Below are 6,768 nucleotides of genomic sequence, written 5' to 3'. Positions count from 1 at the left end.
TCTCCAAGGAATAGTTGCCTGGTTTCACCCTTTCTGCAACAAATCTGTTTGTTCTCAAAACAGTCCATGATACAGTCAAGATTCTTTGAACACCACAATTCAAAGGCATAATTTTTTTTTAATCCTCTTTAGTCATTGTCCAGCTCCCTGATGCATAGCAAGTTATTGTAAAAAGCATGGCTTGGTTCAGGCACACCTTATTCTTCAGACTGATATCATTACTCATCAGTACTCTGGAGAGGTCCCTGTTAGCAGATTTTCCAAATGCAATTCATCTTCTTATTTCCTGCCTGCTGGTATCAAGAGTATTGATTGTGAAGCCAAGCAAGCTGAAGCTGTTAATAATCTCAATCTCTTTACCATCTATCATGATGCTACCTATTGACCCAGTGGTAAGAATATTTGTTGGTTTTTTTTTTAAAGGTAAAAGGCTTGTTTATTTTTAAGGACCATGACACACAGTCTGGAAATGCTCTGTACAAGTGGGGATGAACTACACAACTGGGGTGGGATAGGCAGCAGACACAATAACACACAGCTCGGTACTTGGAGCGAGCTCCGGCTCTACATTCCAGCAAAGGAACCTGGCAGAGATGGGGCCCCTTTCCCACTAGGGCTGCACAACAACCGGGAGGCTACTCCTACTGGGTGGGCGTGGCGAGAGGCTACTTTCAGCAGAGGTGTCTCCTGCTTTTCAGTGATAAGCTTGTCTGTGGAATACAACTGGCTGATGTGAACCTGTCGACGAATTATTCTTAAGACTCTTTTGGCTATGTTCACGAGAGTCTGAATTTCTACAGGTTCCTTTACATTTTTATTTTCTCTGAAGGCATCTCTTATCCTTCTGACAGCTTAAGTTCTGTAATTGTAGGTGCTGAAATGCTTGCTCTCTCTGAGCATCGCCCGGTAAAGATCTAACTCTTGTGCGTGGCTAGAGGCTGAAAGAGTCTGTTTTTTTTTCTTTTTTTTTAAAGAAAAATTAAATTATTTTTTCCGTATGTACTGTCAAAATGAATCTGACTGGTATAGAAGGATACTGCTCCTCCTTCCACAACAAAACATCTGGTGGATTTGCTTCTTCCCAGTAGGCAACCAGAGCTCCCTGAATCTTTGTTTTCTTAATGTTGAACTTCAATCCATATTGAAGACCACAGTCCTTGACCTTCTGGAACAAATATCTTAGGTCCTCCTCAGTTTTAGCAAGCAAGGTTGTATCATCTGCATATTGCAGGTTGTTGAGGCCACATTTCTTCTCATAGAGCCTAGCCTCTGGGATGATCTGTTCTGTATATAGATTGAAAAGATATGGAGATATGATGCGTCCCTCACATACAGCTTTCCTGATCCAAGAATAGGCTTTTCAGAAACACAATCAAATGTTTGGGGATTCCTATTCTTCTAGAGGTAGCCACAGTTTGTTGGATCTACACAGTCAAATGTATTTGCATAGTCAATGAAATACAGATAGGCATTCCTTTAGTAGTCTCTGCCTTCAGCCAAGATCCATCTAACATTGGCTATAATATCTCTAGTGCCATAATCTCTTATAAACCCTTATAAGCCTTATAAACTCATAAGCCTGTACATGTGACAGATTTCTATTGATGTTCTGTTTCAGTCATTTTTGTATAATTTTCCACAGGCTCTTGCTGGCATGTGTTATTAATGATATTGTTTGGTAATTTCTACTCTGTTGGCTCACCTTTATTTTTTTCAAATGGGAATGAATATGGCCAGCTGGCTGTCCTCCAGATTTCTTGGCACAACCTGTTGATTGTGTCCAGGTCAGCGTCTGTTTGTTGAACTATGTCAATTGGCAGGTCATCATTTCTTGGGACCTTGTTTTTGCTAATTTCTTCAGAGCCACTTTAACTTCCTCCTTTATCACCATAGCCTCTTGATCATATGTTGTTTCATGAAATTCTTCTGTGTCAGCCATTTTTTTTTATTGTATCATGCCTCTGTGTACTCCTTTCATCTTCTTTTGAAGCTTCCTGGGTCATTCTACTTTCTGCTCACAATATCCTTTAGTATTGTAATTCGAGGCTTGACTTTGTTCCTCAATTCCTTCAGCTTAAGAAATGTCGAGTGAGTTAGTTCATTTTGATTTTCCAACTCCAGCTTTGTGGTTTTGGGTTTTTTTTTCACTTTTTAATACTGGTTTATTTACAAAGTTTGCATACACTGTTTTTTCACACCAGATCTTTCCAATTACTTTCCCCCTCTCTTCCTTCCACTTATCAAATTGTGTGAGCTGATGATTAACCTCCCATCCCAGCCCATCCTTACCTTTCTCCTTCCCTACTCCCCCTGCCCCCCTTGGATCTTCATACTTGTTCTACAATAATGGCCTAATAAAATATTTGTCTTTATGGGATTGAGTTAGTTCACTTAATATAATGTGCTCCAGTCCCTCCCAAGTTAGATAGTAATTTACAAAACCATTGCTCCTGTGTGCTGTGTAGTATTCCATGATGTGAATATACCATAATTTCTTAATCCATTTGATTGTGGTTGTACAACTCCAGCCTTTTTTTTTTTTTTTTTTTTTTTTTTTGCATATTAATACGTTGCCGCACACTTTTAAATTGACAACCGGGCTTAGAAACACATTTTGCCGTCATTTGCGGCAACGTATTTTAAAGTACTTTGATTTGTCTTCCTATGCCACCCTTTGAAATCTTCCGTTGAGCTCCTTCACATATTGATTTCTTCGCTTTGCTTTGGCTCCTTGGTGCTTTGGTGCAATATTCAGAGTCTCTTCTGACATCCAGTTTGGTATTTTCTTCTTCATCTGTCTTTGTAATGACCTTTTGTATTCTTGATATCTTTCCATAGCTCGTTGGTCTTTGCTCATGAGTATTCAAAGCCTCAAACTTGTTCCTGAGATAGTCTTTAAATTCATGAGTGATATACTTAAGGTAAAACAGTTTATTTAACTAGACTCCTATTAAGCATTTACTGCTATATTAAATGAAATTTAGACTTTCCTAGAAAATTCAGATTACATGATGGTAACCTGATTTGCTTAATTCCTTGCTTTATCTCAAATACAGAAGTGGTACATTTTCAAAGTTAAAGGAGAGAATATTTTTTTAAAGTTTATTCTCCCAGACAGGTTGCAAATTACTCCCCTGATGTCAGGACACTTTCTGTCTTCTGTTAGGGGAAAGATTTTTCATAATGAAAAATGTGAAAAATTACTCTCTTGACAATAATTTTGGGAAGCTGTAAAGACTCATGTTTGCATTAGTTAGGCCGAACCGTCAGCTCTAAGTGGGAAGGATGTCATCTTTTGAAATTTGGTTGATAGAAGGCCATAGAGAAATGCTAGGAAAAATTACTTCCAATCTTCTTAGTCAAGCTTGAAGGGCCAAGGTGACTTATGTAGCTAAGTCCTACTGTATCTACTGGAGCTAACAGAGAGACACAGTGTGATCTTGGTTTTCATCATTTGTTAGAAAAGCAGTATATGTTCTGTTTCCATCTTCTTGCTTCTGATTGTTAATTTTGTTTTTGTTGTCTAAAATCAGTTTCAAAACAGAAGCTTAACATTTTAAAAAACAGTTTATCATAATTCCTGATCTTTTAAAATGTTTCATACTATACCTCATGGTTTTTTTGCAAAATAATTTTTAATTTTAACCGTAAATAAAATTTCCATTAACATAAAAAATACTAAATTAATGTTTTACTTTCTTATCTCCAAACACATCTCATGAAACATCTTTCTCTCACATTGCTGTCAAGTCTGGTCTGACTCATCACTAACCCTCAACTAGATTTTCAGAGACTGCAATTCACACAGAAGGAGATTGCCCACCTTTCTCCCATGGAGCAACTGGTGGATTCGCATTGCCTGTCTTAGGGTTGGCAGCACAACTCCGTATCCACTAGGCCACCAGAGCTCCCTTCACAATATATAGGAATTGATTGAATATAATTTGCATAGTCATGTATCTTATGCTTTGTTTTGCTTCATAATTTGATGATATGCTAAGATGTCTTTCAATTCTAAGATTCTGTAATTTTATAGTTTTGTAACTAACATTGTTTAGAAAAATTATTACATGACATTTAGCCTTGGGGTTGATGGTTTCTACTGTTCTTTGATTAATCCTCAATTCTTTTTCCCTTTCTATGTCTCCTTCTGCATAAGCTAGCACTGCATACACACAATAGGTCCTGTTGATTATTCAAAATGGAATTCAAAGTTTGAAAGATCTCAAGTTACTTTCCCCAGGTGCTCTGGACTTTTTGCCCTGAACCTTTTTGTCCCAGACCAGATGTTCTGTTCTCATTCAAAAAAGCTTTGAGGTGATGACTCTATTTTACCTGTGCTTTATGTATATTGATTGCAAATTATTTTGGTTTCCTCTAGGAAAAGGTACCATATTAAAAATGAAAAAGATTTTTTATTGTTATGTACATATTTAAGTGGTGTTGTAGGAGTGTTTGACCTCTAATTGTGCCAGAATTCTCATAATACTAGACATCAAGGAAAGATGACCTTGCATTTCTAATCAGAACTGAGATTGTTACAAATCCTTGGTGCATATATTTGAAAAAAATCTTGCAAACTGAAAAAGAAAACTCAAATATTTGAAGATGGTAGGAAAACACAGTCAGAAAAGGAGAATTGAAAATGAGTAATATATTGGTGAGCAATGAAATGGAAATACCAGTTTTTAATATGGTCCATTACTATATTGGGAAATATAAGTATTTTTTATATTTTTAAGTAAACAGATCATGTTTTGAAATTAGTCTTCGTAGATCCACTGCTTCTTGGATAATCCAAAGAAAAGGTCTTGGAAATCCAGTCTTTGTACCTAATAAGGCTGTGACCAAGCCATATCAAAGGAGTGCTGGTGGTACAATGGGTAACCCTTTGACTATTAACAAAAAGTTTGACAGTTCAAACCCACCTAGTAGCTCTGAAAGGAAAAACTTGGTTATCTGTTTCCATAAAAATCGTTATTATTGTTCTGCGCTGTCAGGCTGATCCTGATGCATAGTAACCCTATATTACAGAGAAGAACTCTCCTAGAGGTTAAAACAAAACTGAAATTCTATGGACAACTCTACTCTGCAACATTGCATAACTATGAGTAAAAATTAGATTTGATGGCACCTAAAAATGTAATTAAGGAAGCTGGTCTCTATGAAGAGTAATATTCACTAGGATTAGAGGAAGACTCATCAACAACCTGTGTTATGCAGATGACACAACCTCGCTTGCTGGAAGTGAGGAGGACTTGGAACTCTTGTACAGAAAATCAAAGACTATAGCCTTCATTATGAATTATGTCTTAACATCAAGAAAACAAAGGTCCTCACCACTGGGCCAATGGGTATCATCTTGATAAATGGAAAAAAGACTAAAGTTGTCAATGATTTAATCTCCAATCAACAACATTGGTGTCAGAAGTCAGGAGATTAGGAGATGTATTGTGTTGGAAAAGTTTGCTCTCAGTGACCTTTCCAAAATATTGAAGAGCAGTGATGCTGCCTGAAGACTAAAGTGTTCCTGAGTCAGGCCATGGTATTTCCCATTATTTTCTTTGCATCGAAGAGCTGGACAATAAATAAAGATATCAGAAGAAGAACTGATGCCTTTGAGTTGTGGTGCTGGAGAAGAGTACTAAAATCCCATGGACTGCCAAATGAACAGTTAAGTTTTGAGAAAAGTGCTACCAGAGTGCTCATAGTAGACAAAGATGACAGAGCTTCATCTCTCATACTTTGAATATATTTATAAGAGAGGTTATTCCTTGGGAAGTGATATCATGCTTGGAATGGTGAAAGGTCAATGAAAGAAAGGAAGACCTCCGATAAGATGGATTGACACAGTGACTTCAGCAATGGGCTTCAATGTGTCAGAGATGTTGATGATGGCACAGGACAGGACTAGGTTTAGGTTTCTTGTTCATAGGATCATTATGAGTCATACGTTACTCAATGGTACTTAGCAACAAAACCAAAAACTAGCTACATCTTGTGCCTGCACTATCTCTTTCCTTTCTCTCCTATTTCCTTACAGTTAAAATATTTCCTCACAAATATTATGCTTTAACTTAAAAATAATTTATTGAAGACCTATTATATACATATATTTTATCCTATACTGAAGATATGAAAAAAAAACCCACAACAAATAAACAACTATGGGAAGTCACAGGGAATCCTAACCCTAAGGCCAAATACCATTGAACATGAACCCTAGACTCTGAACTTAAAGGCGGAGCCTGTTTGTTTGTTCTATACATAATTCATTTTCATAGCCCTGAATTTCACTTCATTTTATTATTTTAAAATATATTTTCTTACTATTTACCACGTATAGATATGAAAGGTTCTACCTACACCTCAGTACTCATATCCCATACTAGGCATTTTCCCCCTTCCTTATCTCTATCTATATGGCAAACTTGAAAACCAGAAAACATCAGTGGTTCAATATTAGAATTGTGGCCTTCTATGTAGAAGATTGAGGTTCAATTCTTAGCTACTGTATCTTATGCACACTTACCACTCCATCACTTGAGACTTGCATATTACTATAATTCTGAACATGTTTCAGGGGAATATTTAGTTTAAGACACAATAGGAAAAACGTCCTGGGTCCTAGTGATAGACTTTGAAAAAGCAACCATAAAATCCTTATGGACCATCATAGTCTCATTCCCAGCTGATTATGGATATGATGCAGACCGGTGCAGTATTTTGTTCCATACACGGGGTTCTTATGAATCAGGACTGACTCAA

General features: G+C 36.8%; 1 pseudogene; it reads right to left on the bottom strand.

The window, feature by feature from the left end:
* Window positions 1–564: 564 nt before the first annotated feature.
* Window positions 565–6,556, bottom strand: LOC102875798 (annotated as a pseudogene).
* Window positions 6,557–6,768: the final 212 nt, after the last annotated feature.

The sequence above is a fragment of the Elephantulus edwardii genome, unplaced genomic scaffold (assembly GCF_000299155.1).
Source record: "Elephantulus edwardii isolate Elephantulus edwardi_28Jun2011 unplaced genomic scaffold, EleEdw1.0 scaffold00069, whole genome shotgun sequence".
Lineage (NCBI taxonomy): Eukaryota > Metazoa > Chordata > Mammalia > Macroscelidea > Macroscelididae > Elephantulus > Elephantulus edwardii.
The sequence above is the reverse complement of the archived record's forward strand: the minus strand, read 5'-3'. Positions and strand labels throughout refer to the sequence as shown.